We start from the raw sequence: 17064 nt of genomic DNA on the forward strand, positions 1-17064 counted from the left end.
ACACACTGAGCCCGGGGGGGGGGACACTGAGCCGGGGGGGGGGAACACTAAGCCCGGGGGGGGGGGGGGGGGGGGGGGAGACACTGAGCCCGGGGGGGGGGGGGGGGGGAGAGGGACACACTGAGCCGGGGGGGGGGGGGGGGGGGGGGGGGACGGATACTAAGCCCGGGGGGGGGGGGAGAGAGTATTGACAGAGGTTCAGAGAGAGTATTGATAGAGGTTCAGAGAGAGTATTGATAGAGGTTCAGAGAGAGTATTGATAGAGGCTCAGAGAGAGTATTGATAGAGGTTCAGAGAGAGTATTGATAGAGAGGTTCAGAGAGAGTATTGATAGAGGTTCAGAGAGAGTATTGATAGAGGCTCAGAGAGAGTATTGATAGAGGCTCAGAGAGAGTATTGATAGAGAGGTTCAGAGAGAGTATTGATAGAGATTCAGAGAGAGTATTGATAGAGAGGTTCAGAGAGAGTATTGATAGAGATTCAGAGAGAGTATTGATAGAGGCTCAGAGAGAGTATTGATAGAGGCTCAGAGAGAGTATTGATAGAGGTTCAGAGAGAGTATTGACAGAGGTTCAGAGAGAGTATTGATAGAGAGGTTCAGAGAGAGTATTGATAGAGGTTCAGAGAGAGTATTGATAGAGAGGTTCAGAGAGAGTCTTGATAGAGATTCAGAGAGAGTATTTTAGAACAGTACAGCACAGAACAGGCCCTTCGGCCCTCGATGTTGTGCCGAGCAATGATCACCCTACTTAAACCCACGTAACCCGTATACCCGTAACCCAACAATTAACCTTACACTACGGGCAATTTAGCATGGCCAATCCACCTAACCCGCACATCTTTGGACTGTGGGAGGAAACCGGAGCACCCGGAGGAAACCCACGCACACACGGGGAGGACGTGCAGACTCCACACAGACAGTGACCCAGCCGGGAATCGAACCTGGGACCCTGGAGCTGTGAAGCATTGATGCTAACCACCATGCTACCGTGAGGCTACACTCTGTGAACCTCTATCAATACTCTCTCTGAACCTCTGTCAATACTCTCTCTGAACCTCTCTATCAATACTCTCTCTGAACCTCTCTGAACCTCTATCAATACTCTCACTGAACCTCTGTCAATACTCTCTCTGAACCTCTCTATCAATACTCTCTCTGAACCTCTCTATCAATACTCTCTCTGAACCTCTCTGTCGATACTCTCTCTGAGCCTCTCTATCAATACTCTCTCTGAACCTCGATCAGGGAGGTTCAGAGAGAGTATTGATAGAGGTTCAGAGAGAGTATTGATAGAGGTTCAGAGAGAGTATTGATAGAGAGGTTCAGAGCGAGTATTGATAGAGGTTCAAAGAGAGTATTGATAGAGATTCAGAGAGAGTATTGATAGAGGTTCAGAGAGAGTATTGATAGAGATTCAGAGAGAGTATTGATAAAGGTTCAGAGAGAGTATTGACAATGGTGCAGAGGGAGTATTGATAGAGGTTCAGAGAGAGTATTGACAGAGGTTCAGAGAGAGTATTGATAGAGATGTTCAGAGCGAGTATTGATAGAGGTTCAGAGAGAGTATTGACAGAGGTGCAGAGAGAGTATTGATAGAGGTTCAGAGAGAGTATTGACAGAGGTTCAGAGAGAGTATTGACAGAGATGTTCTGAGAGAGTATTAATAGAGGTTCACAGAGTGTATTGGTAGAGATGTTCAGAGAGAGTATTGACAGAGGTTCAGAGAGAGTATTGATTGAGAGGTTCAGAGAGAGTACTGATTGAGAGGTTCAGAGAGAACATTGATAGAGGTTCAGAGAGAGTATTGACAGAGGTTCAGAGCGAGTATTGATAGAGGATCTGAGAGTGTATTGACAGAGGCTCAGTGAGCGTATTGATAGAGGTTCAGAGAGAGTATTGACAGAGAGGCTCAGAGTGAGTATTAATAGAGATGTTCAGAGCGGGTATTGACAGAGGTTCAGAGCGAGTATTGATAGAGGTTCAGAGAGAGTATTGATAGAGATTCAGAGAGAGTATTGATAGAGGTTCAGAGAGAGTATTGATAGAGAGGCTCAGAGAGAGTATCGATAGAGAGGTTCAGAGAGAGTATTGATAGAGAGGTTCAGAGAGATTATCGATAGAGAGGTTCAGAGAGAGTATCGATAGAGAGGTTCAGAGAGAGTATTGATAGAGAGGTTCAGAGAGAGTATTGACAGAGGCTCAGAGAGAGTATTGATAGAGGTTCAGAGAGAGGATCGATAGAGGTTCAGAGAGAGTATTGATAGAGAGGTTCAAAGAGAGTATTGATAGAGATTCAGAGAGAGTATTGATAGAGGTTCAGAGAGAGGATCGATAGAGGTTCAGAGAGAGGATCGATAGAAGTTCAGAGAGAGTATTGATAGAGAGGTTCAGAGAGAGTATTGATAGAGAGGTTCAGAGAGAGTATTGATAGAGGTTCAGAGAGAGTATTGATAGAGAGGTTCAGAGAGAGTCTTGATAGAGAGGTTCAGAACGAGTACTGACAGAGGTTCAGAGAGTGTCTCAGTAGAGAGGTTCAGGGAAAGTATTGATAGGGAGAGAGGTTTATAAGAATAATCTTTGTTGGTGTCACAAGTAGGCTTACATTAACACTGTAATGAAGTTACTGTGAAAAGCCCCTAGTCGCCATATTCCAGCACCTGTTCGGGTGCACAGAGGGAGAATTCAGAATGTCCAATTCACTTAACAATCACATCTTTTTTTCGGGACGTGTGGGAAGAATCCGGAGCACCCGGGGGAACCCACGCAGACACGGGAGAACGTGCAGACTCCACAAAGACAGTGACCCAAGCCGAGAATCGAAGCCGGGTCCCCGGTGCTGTGAAGCAACAGTGCTAACCACTGTGGTGCCGTGCTGCCCACGGTTTAGAGAGAGTCTTGATAGGCTGAGAGGTTTAGGGGGGGAATTGCTAAGCTTAGCTATATAGCTGCAAGAAATTGGAGAATTGGAGAGATAGTGAGGGGCCAGCGACAGAAGGTGTTGAAAACAACATGAGAGAATTTGAAAATTGAGCGAATGTGGGTCAGTGAGTACAAGGATTACAGAGGAATGGAACTTAGTGCAAGTTAAGACATAGGCAGCAGTAATGTCTGGAGGGTTGAACTAAAGAGGGTAGTCGAGTGTTCAGTGGAATAGTGAAGCTGAGAGGTGACAGTAATATCCTCATCCTCAAGCCCCTCTCTAACTCTCAACAGAATTCAAGGAATCCGCTTCCAAGAGCTTTCCATGCCAAATATTCAGCACAGTAGCACAGTGGTTAGCACAGTCGCTTCACAGCGCCAGGGTCCCAGGTTCAGTTCCCGGCTTGGGTAACTGTCTGTGTGGCGTCTGCACGTTCTCCCCGAGTCTGCGTGGGTTTCCTCCGGGTGCTCCGGTTTCCTCCCACAGTCCAAAGATGTGCAGGTTAGGGGGATTGGCCGTGATAAATTGCCCTTAGGTTAGGTAGGGTTACTGGTTCACGGAGATAGGGTGGAGGTGAGGGCTTAAGTGGGGTGTTCTTTCCAAGAGCCGGTGCAGACCCGATGGGCCAAATGGCCTTCTTCTGCACTGTAAATTCAATTCAATGGAAACAACTCTCTTGAGTGAAAGCATATCTCCCCTCTCGATCACATTCCAATGTTATTGACCCTCTCCTAGAAGGAATAGTTTTTCTCTATCAAAACCTCTCATCACCTTCCAAACCTCTTTTTGCAAGAAGAGTCCTAACTTCTCCAAATTCTCCTCATAACTGGAATCCCTCGCCCCGGAAACATCCTAGTAAATCTCATCTGTTCCTTTTCTAAGACTTTTACATCTTTCCTAAAGGGTGGGGCCTGGAATTGTCCACAACATTCCGGCTGATTTAGAATGTTCAGCAGCATCTTTGCTTTTGTAGTCCATTGCTCCCATTTCAAAACGCAAGTCGCTCTGATGACCTTTAACCACCTTTACATCCTATCCTGCCATCCTGTGTGAAGGTAGCCCAGTCCATCACGCAAACCAGCCTCCCATCCATTGACTCTATCTATAATTCCCGCTGCCTCAGAAAGGCAGCCAGTATAATTAAGGATCCCACACACCCCGGACATACTCTCTTCCACCTCCTTCCGTCAGGAAAATGATACCAAAGTTTGAGGTCACGTACCAACCGACTCAAGAACAGTTCTTCTCTACTGCCATCAGACTTTTGAATGGACCTACCTCGTATTAAGTTGACCTTTTCTCTACACCTTGCTATAACTGTAACATTATATTCTGCAGTCTCTCCTTCCTTCCCTATGTACGGTATGCATTGTTTGTACAGCATGCAAGAAACAATACTTTTCACTGTATACTCATACATGTGACAATAATAAATCAAAACAAATCAAACATAAAGATTTAGATATTCAGACACTGAGCTCTTCCTGCTCTTTCCACTCTGAATCAGGTGATTAATAGTGCACCGTCTTTCTATATTAGGCCTCACAAAATTCCTCCATTCACACTTTTGCCCCGTGAACTCATCTGTCAGAGTTCTGTCCATTTCACTGTCCTGTCTGTTATCTGGAGGCCACTAACTATCCTCAGCTCTATCCATTACACTGCCAGGTTCGGTATCATCTGCAAGTTTTAGACTGCTGCTCCCATCATCCAAACCGAGGTCGCTTATAAAAGTTAAAATGAGTAGTTGATCCAAATTTATTGCTCTGGAGAACTTCATCGCAAATCTTCCTCCCGTAAAACATCCATCTCTGTGTCCTGTCACTGACTGAGCCAGTTTGAACTGCGATTGGAGACCGGGGTGATTCATTCTTTTTCATCCACCCGAGGGGGCAGATGGGTTCTTTGTTTAATGTTTCGTCCGAAAGACAGCACCTCTGACAGTGCGGTGCTCCCTCAGACAGCGAGACACTCCCTCAGACAGCGCGACACTCCCTCAGACAGTGCAGCACTCCCTCAGTACTGACCCTCTGACAGTGCGGCACTCCCTCAGTACTGACCCTCTGACAGTGCGGCACTCCCTCAGTACTGACCCTCTGACAGTGCAGTGCAACCTCAGTACTGACCCCCTGACAGTGCAGCGCTCCCTCAGTACTGACCCTCTGACAGTGCGGCACTCCCTCAGAACTGACCCTCTGACAGTGCAGCACTTCTTCAGTACTGACCCTCTGACAGTGCAACACTCCCTCAGTACTGACCCTCTGACAGTGCGGCACTCCCTCAGTACTGACCCTCTGACAGTGCGGCATTCCCTCAGTACTGACCCTCTGACAGTGCAGCACTCCCTCAGTACTGACCCTCTGACAGTACGGCACTCCCTCAGACAGCGAGACACTCCCTCAGACAGTGCGGCACTCCCTCTGACAGTGCAGCACTCCCTCAGACAGTGCGGCACTCCCTCAGACAGCGAGACACTCCCTCAGACAGTGCAGCACTCCCTCTGACAGTGCAGCACTCCCTCAGACAGTGCGGCACTCCCTCAGACAGCGAGACACTCCCTCAGACAGTGCAGCACTCCCTCAGACAGTGCGGCACTCCCTCTGACAGTGCAGCACTCCCTCAGACAGCGAGACACTCCCTCAGACAGCGAGACACTCCCTCAGACAGTGCGGCACTCCCTCAGACAGTGCAGCACTCCCTCAGACAGTGCGGCACTCCCTCAGACAGCGAGACACTCCCTCAGACAGTGCGGCACTCCCTCAGACAGTGCAGCACTCCCTCAGACAGTGCAGCACTCCCTCAGACAGTGCAGCACTCCCTCAGACAGCGAGACACTCCCTCAGACAGCGAGACACTTCCTCAGACAGTGCAGCACTCCCTCAGACAGTGCAGCACTCCCTCAGACAGTGCGGCACTCCCTCAGACAGTGCAGCACTCCCTCAGACAGTGCAGCACTCCCTCTGACAGTGCAGCACTCCCTCAGACAGCGAAACACTCCCTCAGACAGCGAGACACTCCCTCAGACAGTGCGGCACTCCCTCTGACAGCGAGACACTCCCTCAGACAGTGCGGCACTCCCTCAGACAGTGCAGCACTCCCTCACACAGTGAGACACTCCCTCAGACAGTGCAGCACTCCCTCAGACAGCGAGACACTCCCTCAGACAGTGCGGCACTCCCTCTGACAGTGCAGCACTCCCTCAGACAGTGCGACACTCCCTCTGACAGCGAGACACTCCCTCAGACAGCGAGACACTCCCTCAGACAGTGCGGCACTCCCTCAGACAGTGCGGCACTCCCTCTGACAGTGCAGCACTCCCTCAGACAGTGAGACACTCCCTCTGACAGTGCAGCACTCCCTCAGACAGTGCAGCACTCCCTCAGACAGCGAGACACTCCCTCAGACAGTGCAGCACTCCCTCAGACAGCGAGACACTCCCTCTGACAGTGCAGCACTCCCTCAGACAGTGCGGCACTCCCTCAGACAGTGCGGCACTCCCTCAGACAGTGCAGCACTCCCTCAGACAGCGAGACACTCCCTCAGACAGTGCGGCACTCCCTCTGACAGTGCAGCACTCCCTCAGACAGTGCGACACTCCCTCTGACAGCGAGACACTCCCTCAGACAGCGAGACACTCCCTCAGACAGTGCGGCACTCCCTCAGACAGTGCGGCACTCCCTCTGACAGTGCAGCACTCCCTCAGACAGTGAGACACTCCCTCTGACAGTGCAGCACTCCCTCAGACAGTGCAGCACTCCCTCAGACAGCGAGACACTCCCTCAGACAGTGCAGCACTCCCTCAGACAGCGAGACACTCCCTCTGACAGTGCAGCACTCCCTCAGACAGTGCGGCACTCCCTCAGACAGTGCGGCACTCCCTCTGACAGTGCAGCACTCCCTCAGAACGGCACTGGGAAGGTCAACCTGAATTTTGTGCTCAAGTCTCTGGAGTAGGACTCAAACCCATGACGCTCTGACTCAGAGGGGAGGGTCCTCAGGCTGAAACCTGCTTTGACATGACGTGAAAGTGTTCAGGGGAGGTGCAGGATGGTTCAACTGTGAGTATTGCAGTCCGAGTGGAGCATAGACACAGAAACACAGAGAGGGAGGAGGAGAGCATGTGGGACATCTACGCACACCCACTACTGGTCAATATGCTGAGTACGTCCTGGGGCACTGAGCCAGCTGACTGGACTGTGATCTATTTCCTTTGTGTAAACCCTCTGTCTTTCATCCCCCTTTCCAGATCGTGAAGACTGGGCGACGGGCCCGCCAGTCCCTGGATACAACGCAAGACGAGGGCCGCCTGAGCCACAAAGCATCTTCCAGCGCCGTTGGAACTGAGGTGAGCGCCAACATGTGCCCGCAAAACTGCTTCTAATGCTCCTCCAACATTCTCTTTCCTCACGATACATAGCCACTGAAAAGAGCAACAGATCCATAGAGTCATAGAATTTTACAGCACGAAAACAGGCCATTCGGCCCATCATGTCCACGGCAGCCACCAAGCATCTATCTACTCTAATTCCATTTTCCAGCACTTATAATATAACAATAATCTTTATTGTCACAAGTAGGCTTATGTTAACACTGCAATGACATTACTGTGGAAAGCCCCTAGTTGCCACATTCCGGCGCCTGTTCGGGTACTGTGGTGAATGTATTATCCTAATAATCCACCAGTGTACTTGTATCTGGGAGACAACAGTGCTAACCACTGTGCTACCATGCCGCCCGCTGATGCCTTGTAGGCTATGGCATTTCACATGCTCATCTCAATATTTCTTAAATGTTGTGCGGGTTCCCACCTCTGCTACCATTTCAGGCAGTAGGTTCCAGATCCCTACCACCCTCTGAGTGAAAAGATTTTCCTCACATCCCCACTAAACCTGCTGTCCCTTACCTTAAATCTATGCCCCTCACATCCTTCTATGCCCCTCACATCCTTCTCTGCCCCAAGGAAACCATCCCCAGCCTATCCAGTCTCTCTTGATAGCTGAAATGCTTCAGCCCAGGTAATATCCAGGTGAATCTCCTCTGCACCTTCCCCAGTGTAACCCCTCCTATGCTTCATTGACCAGAACTACACACAGTGCTCCAGCTGTGGCCTAACCAGAGTTTTAAAGCTGCATCATAACCCTCCCTACTCTTATATTCTATGCTTGGTTAATAAAGGCAAATATCCCATATACCTTCTTAACCACCTTATCTACCTATCCTGCTGTCTTCAGAGGTTCATGGACATGCGCACCAAGGCCCCTCTGTACTTCCTAGGATCCTACCATTCATTGCATATTCCCTTATCTTGTTAGCCCTCCCAAATGCATCACCTCACAATGTTCAGGGTTAAATTCCATTTTGCCACAGTTCTGTCCATCTAACTCGCCCGTCTATACCATCCTGTAATTTAAGGCTTCCCTCCTCACTATTTACCACACCAGCCATTTTTGTGGCATCTGCAAACTTACTGATCATACCTTCTACATTCACATCCAGATCATTAATGATCTATAAACAGCAAGGGGCCCAGCAGCGATCCCTGCGGAACACAAGAGGACACAGGCTTCCAGTCACTAAAACAATCTTCACCCATCACCCTCTGCCTCCTGCCACTCAGACAATTGGATCCCACGGATCCTGGATCCCACGGGCTCTTACCTTCTTGAACAGCCTCCCATGTGGGTCCTTGTCAAAGGCCTTACTCAAGTCCATGTAGACTACATCAACTGCACTACCGTCATCTACACACCTAGTTACCTCCTCGAAAAATTCAACCAAATTTGTAAGACATGGGGCTGGATTCTCTGCTCCCCGACGCTGAAATCGCGTTCGACGACGGGACGGAGAATTCGTTTTGGCACTGAAATCGGGACTGGCGCCGGCTTTTCAATTTTCCACCCGCTGAAAAACGGCGTACTCATGGCGTACGGCACGCCGAGTATCCACCGCCGCAGGTCATTGCCTGAGGCCCGCTCCATGATGCTCCGTGCCCAATGATGTGGAAACGGCGCTTTTCTGATGTCATCCGCGCATGCGCGGTGCCGTCTTTCTCCTCCGCTGCCCGGCAAGACGTGGCGGCTTGATCTTGCCGTGCGGCGGAGGGGAAAGAGTGCGTCCGTTTTGGACGCTGGCCCGACGATCGGTGGGCACCGATCGCGGGCCTGTCCCCTCCCGAGCACAGTCGCGGTCCTCCCGTCCAAATCGGGCCCCTAGATGCCCCAAATGGGCATCCAGCGCCCGTTTCACAACGGCAGCGACCAGGTGTGGTTGCTGCCGTGGTGAAACGGGCGTGAAGGGCTGGCCGCTCGGCCCATCGGGCTCGGAGAATCGCCTTCCGCCGTAAAAAACGGCGAGCGGCGATTTTTCCGAGCCCCGGAGGGGGGGGGGGGGGGGGGGAGAGAATAGCTGGGGGCGCCAGGGGGGCGTAAAAAATGTTGGGAGGCCCCTCCACGATTCTCCCACGCCACGTGGGGAGCAGAGAATTCCGGCCTGTATCTTTATAACCTTGTCTATCTTTATAGCCCTCTGATATTTATGCACTTCTTCAATTATGCCTCTTATGCATCCCTGATTTTCACCAGCCCATTATTAGCGGCTGTACCTTAGCCCCAAGCTCTGAAATCCCCTTCCTAAAATGCTCCATCTCTCGACCTCACCATCCATTTTAGAGCTGACCTTAAAAACTCCGCCCCAAGGGCAGCACGGTGGCCTAGTGGTTAGCGCTACTGCCTCACGGCGCTGAGGTCCCAGGTTCGATCCCGGCTCTGGGTCACTGTCCGTGTGGTGTTTGCACATTCTCCCCGTGTCGGCGTGGGTTTCGTCCCCACAACCCAAAGATGTGCAGGTTAGGTGGATTGCCCCTTAATTGGAAAAAATAATTGGGTACTCTAAATTTTAACAAAAACTCCGCCTGTGCTGTGAGGAGAGATTGCACAGGGCGCAGTATTGAGTCCTTTGCTGTTAGCGGTATAGATATCAATGATTTTGACTTAAATGTAGGGGGCATGATTTAAAAACTTGGACGATATTAGGAATATTGTCTCTGTGGTTGATCACAAGGAAGAAAGACGCAAACTTTCCTGAGATAAGGGGATCAAAACTGTTCACGGTATTCCAGGTGTAGTCTAACTAGTCTCTTGTAGGCTGGTCACATGGAACATGAGGGGGGGGGTTGAATGGGCCAGTTAAACGGTCACGTGTGTTCACCCATCTGAGGAGTTTGAAGCGGACGTGGCTTTATTGCAGGAGATGCACCTGAAGCTGGGGGAGCTGACGAGGTTGAGAAAGGGATGGGTGGGGCAGGGGCTTCATTTTGGGCTGGATATGGGGGGGGTTGGTTAATACGCGGGTTGAGTTCGAGGTGGGGAATATTGTAGCCGTTCCCAGGGGGGTGGGGGGGAGATATGAGATGGTGAGTGGGAAGTTGAGGGAATGCCAGTGAATGTTTATGCCCCGCATTGGGATGACTGGGACTTAGAGGTGGGTGATAGAGAAGATTCCGGACTTGGACTCGCATTGGTTGATCGTGGGGCGATTTAAAAACGGTCATAGATCCGAACTTGGATCAGTCAAGTCCCAAGTCCACGAGGGTGTCGGCGGAGCTGAGCGGGTTTATGGTGTGCATGGGAAGGTGGGAGGAGGGAGTGGACCGACCCGTGGAGGTTTGGGAGGCCGAGAGCGAAGGGTTTTTTGAACTTTCCCAATGTGCAATGGATAGGTGTGGGCGGTGCGGTAGAGGATAGGTGTGGGCGGTGCGGTAGAGGATAGGTGTGGGCGGTGCGAGGGGGAGGATAGGTGTGGGCGGTGCCAGGGGAGCCCCGCGAATCTTGTCTGCATGTTCTGGGCGTGCCTAGGTTCTGGCAGGGATTCTCGTGCGTGATGTCCGAGGTGCCGGATGTGGTGGTCCAGAGGTGACGATATTCAGGATGTCGGAAGACCGGGAGTCCAGGGGGTGAGGGGCACTTCTGTTTTGGCCGTTGCCTCCCTGATAGCCTGGAGACGGATTTTGCCCAACTGGCGATGGGTGCTGACTCTCACTGGGGTACAGGGTCCCCCTCCTCTCCTGAAGGTGCTGACTCTCACTGGGGTACAGGGGCCCCCTCCTCTCCTGAAGGTGCTGACTCTCACTGGGATACAGGGTCCCTCTCCTGAAGGTGCAGACTCTCACTGGGGTACAGGGTCCCTCTCCTGAAGGTGCAGACTCTCACTGGGGTACAGGGTCCCCTCCTCTCCTGAAGGTGCAGACTCTCACTGGGGTACAGGGTCCCTCTCCTGAAGGTGCTGACTCTCACTGGGGTACAGGGTCCCTCTCCTGAAGGTGCTGACTCTCACTTGAGTACAGGGTCCCCCTCCTCTCCTGAAGGTGCTGACTCTCACTAGGGTACAGGGTCCCCCTCCTCTCCTGAAGATGCTGACTCTCACTAGGGTACAGGATTCCCCCCACCCCCCTCTCCTGAAGATGCTGACTCTCACTGGGGTACAGGGTCCCCCTCCTCTCCTGAAGGTGCTGACTCTCACTGGGGTACAGGGTCCCCCTCCTCTCCTGAAGGTGCTGACTCTCACTGGGGTACGGGGTCCCCCTCCTCTCCTGAAGGTGCTGACTCTCACTGGGGTACAGGGGCCCCCTCCTCTCCTGAAGGTGCTGACTCTCACTGGGATACAGGGTCCCTCTCCTGAAGGTGCAGACTCTCACTGGGGTACAGGGTCCCTCTCCTGAAGGTGCTGACTCTCACTGGGGTACGGGGTCCCCCTCCTCTCCTGAAGGCGCAGACTCTCACTGGGGTACAGGGTCCCTCTCCTGAAGGTGCTGACTCTCACTGGGGTACAGGGTCCCTCTCCTGAAGGTGCTGACTCTCACTTGAGTACAGGGTCCCCCTCCTCTCCTGAAGGTGCTGACTCTCACTGGGGTACAGACTCCCCCTCCTTTCCTGAAGATGCTGACTCTCACTGGGGTACAGGGTCCCTCTCCTGAAGGTGCTGACTCCCACTGGGGTACAGGGTCCCCCTCCTCTCCTGAAGGTGCTGACTCTCACTGGGGTACAGACTCCCCCCCCCCCCCTCTCCTGAAGGTGTTGACTCTCACTGGGGTACAGGGTCCCCTCCTCTCCTGAAGGTGCTGACTCTCACTGGGATACAGGGTCCCTCTCCTGAAGGTGCTGACTCTCACTGGGGTACGGGGTCCCCCTCCTCTGCTGAAGGTGCTGACTCTCACTGGGGTACAGGGTCCCTCTCCTGAAGATGCTGACTCTCACTGGGGTACAGGGTCCCTCCTCTCCTGAAGGTGCTGACTCTCACTGGGGTACAGGGTCCCCTCCTCCCCTGAAGGTGCTGACTCTCACTGGGGTACAGGGTCCCCCTCCTCTCCTGAAGGTGCAGACTCTCACTGGGGTACAGGGTCCCTCTCCTGAAGGTGCTGACTCTCACTGGGGTACAGGGTCCCTCTCCTGAAGGTGCTGACTCTCACTTGAGTACAGGGTCCCCCTCCTCTCCTGAAGGTGCTGACTCTCACTAGGGTACAGGGTCCCCCTCCTCTCCTGAAGATGCTGACTCTCACTAGGGTACAGGATTCCCCCCACCCCCCTCTCCTGAAGATGCTGACTCTCACTGGGGTACAGGGTCCCCCTCCTCTCCTGAAGGTGCTGACTCTCACTGGGGTACAGGGTCCCCCTCCTCTCCTGAAGGTGCTGACTCTCACTGGGGTACAGGGTCCCCCTCCTCTCCTGAAGGTGCTGACTCTCACTGGGGTACAGGGGCCCCCTCCTCTCCTGAAGGTGCTGACTCTCACTGGGATACAGGGTCCCTCTCCTGAAGGTGCAGACTCTCACTGGGGTACAGGGTCCCTCTCCTGAAGGTGCAAACTCTCACTGGGGTACGGGGTCCCCCTCCTCTCCTGAAGGCGCAGACTCTCACTGGGGTACAGGGTCCCTCTCCTGAAGGTGCTGACTCTCACTGGGGTACAGGGTCCCTCTCCTGAAGGTGCTGACTCTCACTTGAGTACAGGGTCCCCCTCCTCTCCTGAAGGTGCTGACTCTCACTGGGGTACAGACTCCCCCTCCTTTCCTGAAGATGCTGACTCTCACTGGGGTACAGGGTCCCTCTCCTGAAGGTGCTGACTCCCACTGGGGTACAGGGTCCCCCTCCTCTCCTGAAGGTGCTGACTCTCACTGGGGTACAGACTCCCCCCCCCCCCCCTCTCCTGAAGGTGCTGACTCTCACTGGGGTACAGGGTCCCCTCCTCTCCTGAAGGTGCTGACTCTCACTGGGATACAGGGTCCCTCTCCTGAAGGTGCTGACTCTCACTGGGGTACGGGGTCCCCCTCCTCTGCTGAAGGTGCTGACTCTCACTGGGGTACAGACTCCCCCTCCTTTCCTGAAGATGCTGACTCTCACTGGGGTACAGGGTCCCTCTCCTGAAGGTGCTGACTCCCACTGGGGTACAGGGTCCCCCTCCTCTCCTGAAGGTGCTGACTCTCACTGGGGTACAGACTCCCCCCCCCCCCCCCTCTCCTGAAGGTGCAGACTCTCACTGGGGTACAGGGTCCCCTCCTCTCCTGAAGGTGCTGACTCTCACTGGGATACAGGGTCCCTCTCCTGAAGGTGCTGACTCTCACTGGGGTACGGGGTCCCCCTCCTCTGCTGAAGGTGCTGACTCTCACTGGGGTACAGGGTCCCTCTCCTGAAGGTGCTGACTCTCACTGGGGTACAGGGTCCCTCCTCTCCTGAAGGTGCTGACTCTCACTGGGGTACAGGGTCCCCTCCTCCCCTGAAGGTGCTGACTCTCACTGGGGTACAGGGTCCCCCTCCTCTCCTGAAGGTGCAGACTCTCACTGGGGTACAGGGTCCCTCTCCTGAAGGTGCTGACTCTCACTGGGGTACAGCGTCCCTCTCCTGAAGGTGCTGACTCTCACTTGAGTACAGGGTCCCCCTCCTCTCCTGAAGGTGCTGACTCTCACTAGGGTACAGGGTCCCCCTCCTCTCCTGAAGATGCTGACTCTCACTAGGGTACAGGATTCCCCCCACCCCCCTCTCCTGAAGATGCTGACTCTCACTGGGGTACAGGGTCCCCCTCCTCTCCTGAAGGTGCTGACTCTCACTGGGGTACAGGGGCCCCCTCCTCTCCTGAAGGTGCTGACTCTCACTGGGATACAGGGTCCCTCTCCTGAAGGTGCAGACTCTCACTGGGGTACAGGGTCCCTCTCCTGAAGGTGCTGACTCTCACTGGGGTACGGGGTCCCCCTCCTCTCCTGAAGGCGCAGACTCTCACTGGGGTACAGGGTCCCTCTCCTGAAGGTGCTGACTCTCACTGGGGTACAGGGTCCCTCTCCTGAAGGTGCTGACTCTCACTTGAGTACAGGGTCCCCCTCCTCTCCTGAAGGTGCTGACTCTCACTGGGGTACAGACTCCCCCTCCTTTCCTGAAGATGCTGACTCTCACTGGGGTACAGGGTCCCTCTCCTGAAGGTGCTGACTCCCACTGGGGTACAGGGTCCCCCTCCTCTCCTGAAGGTGCAGACTCTCACTGGGGTACAGGGTCCCTCTCCTGAAGGTGCTGACTCTCACTGGGGTACAGGGTCCCTCTCCTGAAGGTGCTGACTCTCACTTGAGTACAGGGTCCCCCTCCTCTCCTGAAGGTGCTGACTCTCACTAGGGTACAGGGTCCCCCTCCTCTCCTGAAGATGCTGACTCTCACTAGGGTACAGGATTCCCCCCACCCCCCTCTCCTGAAGATGCTGACTCTCACTGGGGTACAGGGTCCCCCTCCTCTCCTGAAGGTGCTGACTCTCACTGGGGTACAGGGGCCCCCTCCTCTCCTGAAGGTGCTGACTCTCACTGGGATACAGGGTCCCTCTCCTGAAGGTGCAGACTCTCACTGGGGTACAGGGTCCCTCTCCTGAAGGTGCTGACTCTCACTGGGGTACGGGGTCCCCCTCCTCTCCTGAAGGCGCAGACTCTCACTGGGGTACAGGGTCCCTCTCCTGAAGGTGCTGACTCTCACTGGGGTACAGGGTCCCTCTCCTGAAGGTGCTGACTCTCACTTGAGTACAGGGTCCCCCTCCTCTCCTGAAGGTGCTGACTCTCACTGGGGTACAGACTCCCCCTCCTTTCCTGAAGATGCTGACTCTCACTGGGGTACAGGGTCCCTCTCCTGAAGGTGCTGACTCCCACTGGGGTACAGGGTCCCCCTCCTCTCCTGAAGGTGCTGACTCTCACTGGGGTACAGACTCCCCCCCCCCCCCCCCCCCCCCCCTCTCCTGAAGGTGCTGACTCTCACTGGGGTACAGGGTCCCCTCCTCTCCTGAAGGTGCTGACTCTCACTGGGATACAGGGTCCCTCTCCTGAAGGTGCTGACTCTCACTGGGGTACGGGGTCCCCCTCCTCTGCTGAAGGTGCTGACTCTCACTGGGGTACAGGGTCCCTCTCCTGAAGGTGCTGACTCTCACTGGGGTACAGGGTCCCTCCTCTCCTGAAGGTGCTGACTCTCACTGGGGTACAGGGTCCCCTCCTCCCCTGAAGGTGCTGACTCTCACTGGGGTACAGGGTCCCCCTCCTCTCCTGAAGGTGCTGACTCTCACTGGGGTACAGACTCCCCCTCCTTTCCTGAAGATGCTGACTCTCACTGGGGTACAGGGTCCCTCTCCTGAAGGTGCTGACTCTCACTGGGGTACAGGGTCCCTCTCCTGAAGGTGCTGACTCTCACTGGGATACAGGGTCCCTCTCCTGAAGGTGCTGACTCTCACTGGGGTACAGACTCCCCCCCCCCCCCTCTGCTGAAGGTGCTGACTCTCACTGGGGTACAGGGTCCCCCCCCCCCCCCCTCTCCTGAAGGTGCTGACTCTCACTGGGGTACAGGGTCCCCTCCTCTCCTGAAGGTGCTGACTCTCACTGGGGTACAGGGTCCCCTCCTCTCCTGAAGTGAGGAAGGGATGTTTCAGACCGAGTCTGTGTGCCTCTTTCATTATGTGTTGTGAATAGGGACTTTATTGTTGTTTTACATTGCATCCTATATAGGGTAAAAATGGGTGTATTGTGGCCTTAAATAACAAAATAAGTGAACTCTGTTGCTGCGCTTGCCTCTGGTCAGCTGGTTTGAGTCATTGGCTGTTGAAGAATGCCAGATATGTTGTTGGATAGACGATGCCAAATTAGGCTGCGGGCCCGGGTAAAGCCGGGTGTCTGAATGCCCTGCTGACCCTACCTCCAATAAAATGCATTTCTTTTCTCCCAAAAGCATTGCAGAAATGTTTGACTGTGCTCCGAACTGCCAGTACACCATTGGGAAGGCATAGTCCCTCACTGCCTGGCTGAGGAGCAACTTTCCAACCTGACCATGATCAGTGGTGGATGGTTCAGGATGGATGGAGGGAGAGTATAGTCGGCAACATTTAACAGCTGTCCTGGGGCTCAGGGTGTGACCGAGTCCGTATCATCTTAAATATCTGCCGCACACTAGGAAGGGTGGCAGCGGTTTGAAGAGAGTGAGAGGGAGGTTTACTGGAACATGAGCAGAGATGAGGGGCTTCAGTTATTGGAGAGACGGGGGAAGCTGGGGGTTGGGACAATTTTGAGGGACTTGCAGGAACTGGGCGTGATGGATGTCTGACTGCAGTTGTACAGGACTTCGGTGAGACCACACCTGGAGTATTGTGTGTTTTGGTCTCCTTATCTAAGAAAGTATGTACTTTATTCGAGGGCGTGCTGCAAAGGTTCACCAGACTGATTCCTGGGCTGTCAGGATTTTTGTTTGTGGGGGTGGGGTACAGATTGACTAGGCCGGTATTCACCGAATTTAGAAGAGTGAGAGGGGATCTGATTAACTGTGTGAAATTCTGTTTGGGCTGGACAGACTGAATGCAGAGATGTTGTTTCCTTTGGCTGGGGGAGGGGGGGTTTCAGAAACATTACTACAATAAAATGTCATGTATATGGGCAGCACGGTAGCATAGTGATTAGCACTGTTGCTTCACAGCTCCAGGGTCAGCTCCAGGGTCCCAGGTTCGATTCCCCGCTGGGTCACTGTCTGTGCGGAGTCTGCACGTTCTCCCTGTGTCTGCGTGGGTTTCCTCCGGGTGCTCCAGTTTCCTCCCACAGTCCAAAGATGTGCAGGTTAGGTCGATTGGCCATGATAAATTGACCCTTAGTGTCCA

General features: G+C 53.8%; 1 long non-coding RNA gene across 1 annotated transcript in view; it reads left to right on the forward strand.

Moving 5' to 3' along the window:
• LOC119962350 overlaps positions 1-17064 on the forward strand; it is a 43710-nt gene that overhangs the window by 709 nt on the left and 25937 nt on the right. The window contains exon 2 of the long non-coding RNA XR_005459836.1: positions 7168-7266. This is a non-coding gene — a long non-coding RNA (uncharacterized LOC119962350). The remainder of the gene's footprint in view (positions 1-7167; positions 7267-17064) is intronic.

This window comes from Scyliorhinus canicula, chromosome 2, assembly GCF_902713615.1.
Source record: "Scyliorhinus canicula chromosome 2, sScyCan1.1, whole genome shotgun sequence".
NCBI lineage: Eukaryota > Metazoa > Chordata > Chondrichthyes > Carcharhiniformes > Scyliorhinidae > Scyliorhinus > Scyliorhinus canicula.